Source organism: Schistocerca nitens, chromosome 7 (genome assembly GCF_023898315.1).
Source record: "Schistocerca nitens isolate TAMUIC-IGC-003100 chromosome 7, iqSchNite1.1, whole genome shotgun sequence".
Classification (NCBI taxonomy): Eukaryota; Metazoa; Arthropoda; class Insecta; order Orthoptera; family Acrididae; genus Schistocerca; species Schistocerca nitens.
Window position 1 is genome coordinate 361119063 of NC_064620.1, and position 14344 is coordinate 361133406.

A 14344-nucleotide genomic window follows, 5' to 3' on the forward strand; every position below is an offset into this window, starting at 1 on the left:
CTTATGACTGATTGATGATGAAGGACACTCTTTCTGAGTCGACAGTGTATGATGTGGTTTTCATATTGCTGTGTATTTTTGATAGACTGTGTCTGGAGAGAAGAGGAATTAGAGTGTGAAATGCTGTCGTTTAGGCTGTGGAGGCTTCTACTGAGCAGATTGAGTTGGTTACGTAGCTGAACGATCAGGACGACGTTGAAGGAGTCGGCAGCCATGGTACCCACAATCACGAAGTAGTTGATGTAGAGGGTGTAGAGCCACGTGGCAGCGAAGGCGAGCGGCCGCGACACGTCGTACGGCAGCGCGAGGACGAACGGCAGCCCGTCAGCGCTTATGGGTGTGGAGGCGTATATGGCGGACGTGATCACACCCGAACACAGGTAGGCGGACACGAACCGGCGTATGGAGATGTTCCGAAGGCGCAGTAGCTGCAAGTCATCTGCGCTCAGAAACTCGGCAAAGTCGCGGTGCACCTGCAAATGTCAAGTTCTCAGCTCACGAACACGCTACTGACGAGAATGCTGCTGCAACAGGTAACAAAACAAACTGAATGCCAATTGATACTACAAGGCACTGTAAAAAAGCTGCAATTTATTTCATTTTCATGTCATGATTCGGAGTGTCAATGTTCAGTCTTCAAAATTTCTTGGTTTGATCTCTTTATTTATGTTCAAGTTCATCATTTTCAATTACACTATTATTTTACTGTCAAGGATGACTTTTTCTTGTGTTTGAATCTCTCTGTCTATGTGTAACATATTTTTCAATATTATTCACCTTTATTGTATTCTCTTCAATTACAAACTCTGATGATGGCCTTACAAGACGTACACCAGTCTACGAGGTAAACTAGTACTGTACAACACGCACAGTTTCTGCTTCTCATTTACAATTATGAAGATGATCTAGCAAGACTTAATCGAAGAATCTGTTACCATGACAAAACACAATTTTCGTACAAGGTTTAGATATTTTGTCTTAGTACAGTAAGAATAATTAAAAATGTTATAAATATTTTCCTTTCCATGCAACATAATTTTTTACATGTCATTTACCCGTGTTACCTCTTAATGTTCCATCTTTGTTTGTTGTAAACTTGGTAGGAAAATTAGTCTCTAATCACTGAAAAGTATTCACATTTAAACCATTCCTTACCCATGCTATCAAAAACCTCCACATAAGTTTGATGGTTGGACTGAAATTGGTTTTCGTTCTACTCGTACCAGACGTAGAAACTTGCCACCTCTTACATGCTCTCGCTCCGTACTGCAGGCATATTTTTCGTTGTTTACTGTTTTCTTATCTTCTTAAGGCCTAACTTTTATATTTGGCTATATCGCTATACAAGTTACTGCAATCAATAAAAATTTGTTTTATTTTCACTGCGCATTTGAGAGAGATAAAGCTCCATAGTCATATGGATTTATGTCACTTAATAATGCACGTAAGTACCATATGTACATAATTGTTTAACCTGTAGCACTATCTTCCAGACGACCTGTAACACTGTCTTCTGAAAGGCACTTACGTACGTTATTAACTGACATACATCCAGGCGACAACGGAGATATAAGCCTCTCAGTTGCTCATTGGAAATAAAACAAATTTTGACTAACTGCAGTAATTTCTAGTTTTTGTTAATATCAACAGTAAACCCAGGCATAAAAGTTAGACTTCAATAAGGTACGAAAACATTGTTTACGGTGGTATTACGGAGCAAGAGCACTTAAGAGACGACACATTTCTATACTTCAGGAGGGCTAATGCTCCAGTAAACACAGTGACAAGTGAAGCTGTGTACGAGATCTTGAAAAATACATAGATTTCTACTTTTCCCAATACACATGCTACCAAATGTCTTATGTGAGGCAGATCACCTCAGTGCTGGTTCTAGTCTGGTATTCCTCTCTGCACTATCCAAACTTTGGAGACGCTCTCTTTCCCTGCTGAGAAACTAATTCTACTAGAAGGAAGGGTATAGCATACAGTTTCACCTTACGTTACTGCCGTAATGATTCATTAATCTTTAGCTTACTAAATCCAGCAACGTGTAGCTTAGAAAGTTTGAATATAACATACAACAAATTTAATTCTTCATGCAATCCACGAGACGTATTCATATATTTTATTAGGTTTCACAGCGACTAACATTCAAGGATCCATGTTCGAGTGTCAAATTGGTTCAAATGGCTCTGAGCACTATGGGACTTAACATCTGAGGTCATTAGTCCCTTAGAACTTAGAACTACTTTAACCTGAATAACCTAAGGACATCACACATATCCATGCCCGAGGCAGGATTCGAACCTGCGACCGTAGAGGTCGCGCGGTTCCAGACTGAAGCGCGTAAAACCGCTCGGCCACAACGGCCGGCGTTCGAGTGTCCATTAGGTATCAAACTCCTTAGATCTCAGATGGGTGAGAATGAATCAGTGAGTCTTATATTTATGTGTTCCATGAATGATGTTTACGGTGTCTTGCAATGGAACAATTTCAATAACTTATTTACCAATAAGATTTTCATGAGCAAGTGTATCGTTTCATTGACATTCTAGGATTGAAAAGTCGTTTGATGTTCCATGATCCTCAAGGGGTCTGACTCACTTTCTAGCCTGTATTTACGTACTTTATGCTCAAAATCTATGCTCTCTTGCAATCTGAATGGAGTTCAGATTGTTCACAAGATCTACATTTCTTTATTGTTTCGTGAAATGCAATCCACTCAATTTTTCGTTTCATTTAATCTATTCAAAATCTGTGGTACTTTCGTTTATGAATTTTTTTGCGACAAACACGCTCTTTTCAGCATATTGTAACATGTGGTCGCTATTATTACTGTGCAATGTCCAAAATATCATTTTTACTTTATTACCTCCTTTCACATTACAATTAGCCATTAACGTCCTGTAGTGACATTGATGGTCATTACCGATTTTAGGTTTCTCCATGCTCCTATACCTCCTCATGATATTATGAACACAATGGCTCCTTGCTTTCAATAGTTTCAACAATGATTTTTATAAATGGTCTCATAGGTTAAAATGTTTGTCTAGCGAAATTTGGATAAATACGTAGGGACCTAGTCATCATCTACTGAGTTCTAGGAGTGTACCTGAACAATTTGGCTAAATTTATACACTTTTTACCTGCCAACGTAACGAAGTGTCCTGCATAATTCAGCCTCAGAATGTGGTAGTCAATGAGTGAATTTGATCTTTCGACTCTAGTGTCACCATCACCGTATTTTCTAGACACAATGTTGGGACACATTAGGAAACGCTGATAATGATAATTTTGTAATAAAATGGTACAAATGCAAAACATCACCGTAATATGTGAAAAGTGTATTAATGTACGTTTTATTAATGGCTTCCAGGATAAGGAAGTGTCAGCAGACTTACTTATCAGAACTTTGAATTTTCTTCAGCTTGTCTTATTCTCCAACTAAATTTCGCCACAATTTATTCTACTCTCAAAGAGAGGCTTTCGCGGTTTCTACAGCGAGATACGTTTTGCCACACTACCATATGTGATTAAAGTGAAGAAATAAGCTTACAATAGTAGCATTAGTGCCAGGAAGGCAGAAGCGAATCTCCACTACGTTGTACTCAAACAGGTGAAATAAATTTGTAATTCGGGGTATATCATTTCATAATTGCCAAATCCGTGACTGAAGCGTGAAGATTTTCGATCTTTCTGTGTTGGCTGGCCAACAGCAGAAGTTGGTAGAAGTAGGAGGAAAGCCTGTCCTAAGACAGCCTGTCCTAGGAGAGCCTGCACTGCTGAGAGATTTACATACCCCCATCCCCATTATGACGTCAAACGCTGTTGCCAGATTTTCCTTCTCTGTCCTTCTGCTGTAAACTGCTTCATATTTAATGGTTGGAAATTTAAAATTTGCTGGGAAATTCAAAAATGGTGGAAATCATAAAGACGCGTTTTGACAACTTTATATCGTCACATATCAAGATATTTGCTATTATCAGTAGCATTTGAGAGTAAATTTTCTGAGATGCCTGGACACAGTGGCTGTGTTGCAGCTTCCTCTCATTTCGCCGAGGTAGAATTTGAAACTAATCGCTGCCTGCAGACTATGTTTTGAATAAAGTTTGATTGTCGTTGCTGAGTGTGGTGAGAACTTGGTAGCAGTCGGCAGGTAGAATCGAATGGGATAAGCTGTCTCGAGCGATCAAGTTAAAACTACGTTTAGGCCGAAACTGTTCAGCTAGAGTTGTTTATTCGTTTTGAAATACGATTAATCTCCCCACGTATGTTCACTTCAGAGTTTCAATGTAAAAAGACGATGTAATATAGTCACATGTAAAGTATTATGTAACTGTACATATTCAAATCGGTTTGCTATGATTTGTTCTTGCGATACTAAACAGTACGGTGTGTATTCTGCTAACAATAACTGTTCTTAATCGAACCCGACACTTTCCGTTTTCAGAAATTATCAACTACTGGGTTATCTGTCTCCCAGTTAATAGATTTGTAAAGGCACAAATATTGTCATAATGTAGTAGGCACATAACATATATGGAGACGAGTGACAAGGAAGGAAAATCCTTCAACTATTTTCGGTTCTGGAGCCTGATAGCCTGCATCAACACATGGCGAGCTATTTGGCATTTTCAGCGGCGCCTCGATTTTTAAGCAACGTTAGAGAGGAAAAAGAATATAGTCAGTGAATAATTACTTTGATTATATTTTGTGCACGCTATACATATTTTAATGACAATGGCAAGTAAGATTGACAGTAACAACGAAATTATTGGAGAGGGCAATGTGATTTAGAGCAGTGTTCCCATGATTCTTATGAGTGAATAGGAACTAATTAGCAGACTGCAGAATGTAGATGCAGGGGAGAATGAATGTTCAAACTCAAGCACATATGTTGAATAATGGAAGCAGTCACAGATAACAATCAGGTTGAGAATTTTTGCAAGGACGATAAAATAGGGCAATTTTTACCAGAGAATGAACAGAGACTTATTAAAAACTTTGACGATGTAAAACACTCGATGATAATAATAAAAATAGATTGCTGATATGATGAAAACAATTGATGGTTTTAACTAAAACCTCAGTGAAGGCTGGATTAAAATAACACAGAATAGTGATCAAGGGCTGAAAACAGATTTGGAAAAGGTGATTGTAGGATCAGAGAAAAACGGGAAATTTTCTTGACGCCCATTAGGCTAAGCAGTATGACTAAGATAAGGAAGCAGAGGAGGTTGAAGTGCATTCTCAATTAATCTCAAAGCAATGAGACGTTCATCCGAATACAGTGTTCTCTGATGCAATAGACATACAAATGTCATGTAACAAGAGTTGATTTTTGATGTACAATAGTTTACTGTGTTTGGTATTAATGCTAATGAACTGTATCCAATTACTTAGGCGAAACAGTGCTCGAAATTTAACGTCAGAAGATCATGATTTATCGATACAAGGAAGTTACAAAGAGGGCTTATTTCAGTGTTAACAACGACGACTTTACGAACAGAGATATTTTAAAATTTCACTTTCAGTAAATCACACTGACAAAGGATAAATGGGTTTTTGTGACCATTGTAGTTGCCTTGCTGACCACATAGCAGGACGATTCGACGTGGAAAATGTCACAATGACAGTGCAGTTTAAAACAGCTTTCTCAAGTGGATATTTTGCCCAGGATCGACAGCAAAATGTGCATTATTTATTAAACCATAGCGTGTATACAAAGAATGGCGATCAGTACTTCACTGCAGGTATGAAAAGAATTTAAGATGGAACGGTAATTCTAAAAACAGCATGCAAAAAGAGAGAAGGGATTTGTATGCTCATTATGTGAAGAAGAGGTAAAAAAGCGACATATAGGAAGAGGAATAAATTTCAGTTAGTTTCGAGTGACAATAAGTGGTGATTATTTTCAGGACTTTGACTGGTGTGGAAATTTATTAACACTTCTCAATAGAGTGTATTTAAAGATATACGTAGGCACTGTATTTAACTAAACAATTAATTCATAATGCTCATGAGCTGCAGGACGGCGACGCTACATCATTGCTACGTCATCCTGTACTGAGGGGTGGCTAATGGGATATGAAAAACGTCACAACTCGCCAGGTCAGCAGTTGGTCATCTTTCGGAGGAGTGACGTGATGATGAATACATCACATAACGGGGACCAACGTGACTTTCTGCCCAATCTGGCTGCGCATTTGTCTTCCCCCAACAGGCAGCTTCGTGGCCGTTTGTTTATCAACATAGCCCATTTAGATAGTCGAATGCTAAGGCAGTTATACGTTCATGTAGTGCACTGTAACGCCAAGTCCTTTTATTCTTTCTTTTTCATCTCTTATTCTATTAATTGTTAACATTAGCATTTTTAATTATTTAAAATCTCATACTTTGTGTGTTTACAAATTTCCTTGTCTATGTGATTACTTTTGTTCTATTATCATATCAACATTTAATATTTGTTTTTGGCGATAATACGAATATGAAAACATATTTTCCTTGGTAAAGGGTTTGTACATTTTCATGGAACTCAATGAATAATGGACAAATTAGTGAGCTGTGGTCATAAGTTCCTCCATGAGAAAATATTATCATAGTGGTTAGTTAATACATCATTAATCAATATATGTGTGTCACTGATTCGTTAACTACTTCTATCGTGTATTCCTATTGGGTGAGTTTATGAGTTTATCCTTCACCTCCCCCTAACCTCCGCAACACTTCTAGGCTAATTGTGTAGCACACGTATAGTAAGAAAAAGAAATTAGGCGCTTCGGATACTGTCCTTTTGTTTGGGTATACGAATGCAACACCTGTCACCTCTCCAACTTCGATGTATGGTACATGTACAGTCGTGGACAAAACGAGCGAGACCCCTCGCCTTTTCGTTATGCTGATCCGCACGGCTTTAAAGTCTGCTACACAGCATAACAGGCAAGGCGACGAAGTGCTACCAACATACTATGCGCAGGCGTGAAATTGACAAACTATCTGAACTTTTTTAGACTGTATTCCATAATTTGTAAGACTATATTAATGCTGATTAGTGTGTTAAATACAACACGTAAATATAAGACAGAACTGAAAGAACAAACGCTAATTGGTATGAACTGGACAAATAAAAATGAATTTCAACTTATCGAGATGACTTAACTGTTTCAGTAAGACAAAGAACCCCAGATCGTTACGAAGTAGCAAAATATTATCCGCATTCGGCCGCGAAACGGTCTGTGTCAACGTTCAGACCAGTCATACTGGATTACCGTTGCTGACCTACCATGAAAGTGTGCAAATTTAGCAATGCGTGAAGATTCATAACGAAATTCAGTTAAAAATCATTCAGTGCCACGCTTAAGTCAATTCCATTATTGACAGAAGCGGAAAAAGTAGGCAGTAACATGTATGAAATTCTACAAGAGTGTCATATTGACATGCACAGGGCGCCAGTACAGAATAAAGGTAGCGATAAAACGTATTGGGTGCGCGAGAATTTCTTAAAATTGCTTTACTGATATTCTACCTGCCTCCATAGAGATTAGAACCGAAAACAAACCAGACCTTCCTTTCACTATGCTAGCAGACAACCTAGGCAAACAGCCCTCTATTATTACCCCAGACATGAACAAGCAGGCAATTTCGAAATGAAAATCTGCAGTTTCTGTTGCATAGAGCTTTCTGGACTCAAAAACATGAATTTTCTTCCTTTATGTCACCGCTTATGTGACAATCATTCGGGATGTTTATCGAAATAACAAATTACTGTTATTAGAGAGTAAATTTTGTAGGATAATTCTGCACCACCCCAGGAAATAAACGGCTACATAGCTGCCAAACGTATTCTGCATTGTTTCGAATTCTCCACTAGACTCGCCACAGCCAGAAAACGTTCATTAGCAGAAGTGTTTCTTAAGCTAGCTAGCAATGAGAATGTTCGTACTTCTAAAACGCGGTGGCATTAATACTGGGATGTGAATTACCACGTGTATAGGCAAATACATTCTATTTGCATTCCTGTAAACGTGATTTGGATCGAAAACGTAGCTACGACTAATATGCTTATGTATCGACAGCAACTAGAACATTTCGAATAAAGAGTAGCGGGTGTTATTTATGCGGCCCTCATCTTCAGTGTTTTCGTTGTTAGGATTTCGTCACCTAAACCGGTAAAAACGGAACCCTACTAGTCTCACTTTCTTGACCGTCTATCGGTCTACCCAACCCTTAAAACCCGTTTACCTCCAGAACGGGTGGACATAATAAGCGGAAATGTATCGCACTTCTTGCTGTAACCGGTCCCATGCTGGTGTAAAAAAGTGAGCTTCTATGTCAACGCAATCAAAAGATACGACGGTTTATGTAAAGAAAATTTACGCGAAAGGTCAAAAAATGGCTTCAAGAACTATGCGACCTAACTGCTTAGGTCATCAGCCCCTAGACCTAGAACTACTTAAACCTAGCTAGCCTAAGGGCATCACAGACATCTATGCCCGAGGTAGAATTCCAACCTGCGACTGAAGCAGCCGTGCGGTTCGTCACTGAAGCGCCTGGAACCGCTCGGCCACCGCAACGCGGCGAAACCCTACTCACCTCATGTATAATGATAATATATACTGTCTAGTGAGGATAAACTGTATTCGCCAGCAACTCAGATCGTTTGCTCACGGAACTTTTACGAAGCTACATTCAAACTTTGTCGAAGTCGTCTGCAATATCCATTACAAACACCCTAGGAACTTCGTATGCGATATCCACTTCTGAAGACGCTGGCAGATACTGCAGTACTATAACAAGTAGGTGGGAATTTATTGTTATTGGTCCACACATGACACTTTATTTCAATATCAATTTAACGCGCCTAGGTGTTTGTATATGCCTGAAACTATTGAACAAAAAGTAAATAAACAACAACCGAGCCGGCCGCGGTGGTCTCGCGGTTCTAGGCGCGCAGTCCGGAACCGTGCGACTGCTACGGTCGCTGGTTCGAATCCTGCCTGGGGCATGGATGTGTGTGATGTCCTTAGGTTAGTTAGGTTTAAGTAGTTCTAAGTTCTAGGGGACTTTTGACCACAGCAGTTGAGTCCCATAGTGCTCAGAGGCATTTGAACCATTTTGAAACAGCAAACAACTTCGATGTTTAAATCAAATGAAAGTCACATGTCGTAATTAAAACATAATTTCGTCGTTACATCTACATGACTACATCAACAGGATTTCTTGGCAATCCGGACTTACGTGCCTGGCAGAAGGTTAGGGTTATTTCTCTACCGTCCCACTCATTAACAGTGTGCGGGAAAAAGGACCACTTAAATCTTTTCTTGCGAGCCTTGAATTACATTATTACTATGGTTTCTTCCTGTGTTCCCGAGGAAATACCCCGATCTTGCTGAAACTTCGCTCAGTGAAAGCGGGGACAAAATAAGCGAACACGTGTCTCGGCTTATCTGCTTACACTCTACCGCTTCTGAGAAAACGACGGTCAAAGTTTTCAATGCGCTGTTACTATAGTGTAGACACCTCTTAGCGGGTAAGCATTCAACTGGAGCGGTGGCTCTGCGGCTACCATAGCGATTTCTGAACTTTGCGCTGCGAGTTCGAAACCCGGTTTTTCCTTTTTTTTCCCCTCACTCTCTGAATTATCTACGAATGTTTATTCCAATTTATGTTGAAACACTGTTGTCGTTATTCGTCAGTTAATTTACTGTGTAAAGAAATAAGTTAAAAAGGGAACACACAGTGCGTAGTGGGGCGATCACTCTGTTGTAGAAATAATTCAGAAGCCAAGATCGCTTAAATATTGTTTACTGGATAACCGGTTTCAACACACTAAAGGTGCCATCATCGGATCTGAATGTAGATTAACATTTATAAAATATTTGGTTATAACGATACATGAGGCAGCCCAGATGATGTTAGATCAGCTTGTCTCATTCGTTTATTACTTTTTAATTCATTAATTACACATAAAGTTAATTGGCGAATAATGACAACATTATTTCAACATAACTTAGAAAAAAACATTCGTAGATAATTCTGATAGAGAGGCAGGAAAATAAAATAATTAAAAAACCCAATATGGTATCGAACACGGGAATCAGTGTTAAGAAGGAACGACGGTAGCCACCGCTTCAATTGCGTTCTCGGCTGCAGAAGGTATCTACACTAGAGCAACAGCGCGTTGATAACTTTGACCGTCGTTTTCTCGGAAACGGTCGAGTGTCTGCAGATAAGCCGAAACACATGTTCGCTTATTTTGTCCTCTCCTTCACTGAGCAAAGTTTCGGGACAATCAGCCTATGACATTTGGCGAGTTCCCCTCGCTCGTCGAGTCGCTTCTTACGCCCGGCGAGAATTATGTATGCCTCCGAGTAAACTGCGCCACCTGGAAACACGGCGAGCGGGGATAAACACGTTTTCCTTCTTATAAGGCAACCTTCTACAGATAATATTCACGAAGTGTTCTTCAGGTTGCCTCAGATATTTCAGAAATGTTTCTTGCGTCAGGCCTGCCGCATATGCAAAACGTAAACATTTCATTTCATGTAATATTTATCAGGATAAGACATGACAAGAGTGGACCAGTCACTTCTGAGAAAAATTAGAGATTCTAAGTTGCTCCACTATGTAATGACACGGGCACGGGCTTGCGATCTGTCTTTTATGCCATCGATTTCCGTGTTACACATACTTGGCCACTGCGTTGCGGCTGCCATCTTGGAGGAGGCAGTCTGTTTCCTGCCAGCGCTGTTTCCGCAGCCAATATTAACCGCGACGAATCATTCAGTCAACGCTAAATGGCCCATCTGGCTGAGGCAGACAAGGGCGCTATAATACTCCATGCAGAGGGATCTTCAAATGCCGACATAGCGAGAACTATGGGTCTTCACAAGTCGACGGTAGCCAGGTGGATCAGACGAAAGGAAGAGAGTGGTAACTTGAATGGGAGGCCTCATGGCCGTCGCCGCAAAACAACGCAAGCTCAGGATCAGCAGATACGCCGTTTCAGTGAGAACCACCCATTTGTCAACGCACGACAAATCAGCAAATTCATGAAGCTTGGAATGAGTTACTTGAATCTCCTAGTTCTGTGGCTCGAGTTGTGGGCTCAATGCCCAACAGACTTCCAGCTGTTGTGGAAGCCAAAGGAGGCTATACGCGATTTTTTTTACAGACTTATGTTTTATATAATTTCAAGGAAACGCAATAAGTGGAATGGGGACAAACAAATTAATTCACAGCAAGATATGTAATATTTAATTTGATAAGAGAAGAAATACTCACCTTATATATTCATTCAGTCTCTATAAAATACGTGACACACGTGTGTATGCAAGAAGGGTACAAAACAGTTCAGCACAAAATAAAAATGTTGAGGAGAAGCTCCCCGATGAAGACGTAATTGCAGAACAAAGGTTGGGCTAGAAGGAGAGGTAAGGAGGCCCGAAAAAGCAGAACAAAATCAAATACCCAATAGACTTTGAGTAGTTGTCGCAGCAAAGGGCGGTTGGTATATGCGATTCGGAGCAACTGTACAAGAATAGTTTTATTTACTGATTTTTGAGGCTTTATTTTGTGACGGCTAAACAGTGCTGCATCATGAGACCCGCTATTTTTCCACATGTGGCTAAACATCAGAGCTGAAAAAATTTTGAGAGGTACCGAAGTTCTATGGAAGAGTAAAGTGTTTTAGACAAGAAGATGATTTTTAGTTCATTTCATTTTAACCATTCACACTATGCTTCGACATTCTAATCTTTGATTTCATTTTATTATTACATATCTTTCCTTCAGTGAAAGTCAACGGTAGTAAGTTTCAAGATATGAAGAATAACTGGAAGTTTTTAATTTGTGGAATAGCGTATTTAACAGTTCATATTTTCAACAAATCTGTAGTTATAGGACATATTAAGAAGCAAGTAAAAATGGCACTGTGGAAAGATCAGGTTGGCCTCTAAAGGGTAACGACGGTAAAATAGCAAATACTAAACCATGGGTAACAACTATTGTTGATGGTGAGTAGCCATAATCGATATGTCACTTTTCCGTAATTGTATTTCTGAAGTTTATCGTCAATCCTAGGTCTGACATCGATACTCTGTTTTACGTAAAGAATACAACCTTCAAAATTTATTTAGCAGCGCAGAATATTAAATCACAGTTTATAGATCAGGAACCTAATCCAACCGCCTTTAATTTTATTCTCACGGATGACTTTGGGACAGTAAATAACAAGAGAAATAACAAAACTCTCAGAATCAAAATATAGAATTCAAGTGTCCAGTGGATTCAAAAGTTTGCTATAATAGCGATTAATTGCTTTTACAGACTCCTTCATGCCTACATTTTCTATCAGACAATGTTTGAAACTAGGACTAAGAAGGTAAACAATTTTTCCACAAATTGTCAAATTGGAAGTCGGAGAGACAGTTACACAAATTACGATGACAACAAACGTTTTTCAAGTAAACTGATCACAGGAGGAATCCAACGCATTTATTGTGAGTTACATGCACAGTATGTAAACTGGCAACGCCACCAACACACAATACCACTAACAAGGGAACATCCCCATCGCACCGCCCTCAGATTTAGTTATAAGTTGATACAGGGGATAGGCCTTGAAAAACTGAACACAGATCAATCGAGAAAACAGGAAGAAGTTGTGTGGAAGTATGAAAAAAATAAGCAAAATATACAAACTGAGTAGTCCATGCGCAAGATAGGCAACATCAAGGATAGGGTGAGCTCAGGAGCGCCGTGATCCCGTGGTTAGCGCACGCAGCTGCGGAACGAGAGGTCCTTCCGTCAAATTTTCCCAGGAGTGAAAAGTTTAATTTTTATTTTCAGACAATTATTATCTGTCCGTCCGTCTGTCCGATGCGAGGTAACCGCGCCGTAGTATGATGACGCTACACCTAAAAAACATCGAAAGACATGACGTCAGTCGACTATAGCGCACGGAAGACAGAGTATTCCTGCTAATGAGGCTCCCTGGCTGGCAGTTAACTGTTCGCTACTTTGGACGAGAGTGCATTAAATACGTGCGATGCATTGCGTGGGCAATATGAATCCAGCAAATATAGCTCGTGACTCCAATAACAATGTCAATGAATATTTTCCGAACTGTAAGGCATCGGAAAGTTCCTTAAGGGATCGAACGATTGTCGAACATTTGTATGATTATTTCCTACATTTGTTGAATAACAGTACGTGTGGTGATGATTGTCTGAAAATAAAAAAAATCAAACAACTAACCCGAGGGAAGACTTAAACCAACGACCTCTCGTTCTGCAGCTCCTCACGCTAACCACGCGACCACTGCGCTCCCGTGCTCAAGCTATCCTTGATGTTGCTTATCATGCACACGGACTACTCAGTTTGTTTGGTTTGAATATTTTTTTCATAGGTCCACACAACTTCTTCCTGTTTTTCGAATGATCTGTGTTCAGTTTTCAAGGCCTATCCACTGTGTCAACTTATAACTAAATCTGAGGAGGGTGCGATGGGAAGGTTCCCTTGTTAGCTATGAAACAACTGTAGCAAAACGGAGCATCCTCGTTATCCATGTGATGGATAAGACGACTAATTCGCAACATAAATGTCAATGTAAGCATCAGTTTCTGTTGGAACGTGCTTCCCGGACCAAATAACATACATTTCCTACGTCTTCAATGCGAATCATGTAGCAAATGTAATTTAAAGGACATAAAAATATCGAGTGAATTTACTAAAATAATTATGAACCACTTGAATTTGCATTCAACAGGCAATGTTCAGAAGTCTGGTGTAGGAGTACTGCATGCTCTAATTCGAAACAACAAAAATCAACAGAGTAACTATTATTGAACGTCATCAGGTCACTCATCGAGCATTCCTATGCAGTACTGTTACTGGTGACGTGTTATGATGCCTTTATCGTTAACTTCCTAAGAAGAAATGAAAGGCTGAGCCCCACCAAAATACGTAAACTCGAGGAGAGAGTTGCGTGAACATATTATTTTACATCTGATAAATCCAAAAGTGTGTTTTGGGCTACGAATTCTGCCCCCAGGGTGTGTGCAACACAGCTGGAATTTGTTGCCAACAACTGAGTCACCTTTCGGTCACAGTGTAAGAAAATCGAGCAACAAAACTACATCACCTGTGCTACTGCATGATAACGCACTATGTTGATTTGAGAAACAAAACTATCCAGGAGATTGATAGGAAAGTCGTCTCTCAGGCACATTTGTATTGATAGGGAAGTCCTCTCTCAAGCACTTGTCCCTCTCGTCATATATTTGTAAAATTTTACCTTTCCCACTCTAGATCGATCAACCGTCAAGGCAATTCATTTCTAGAC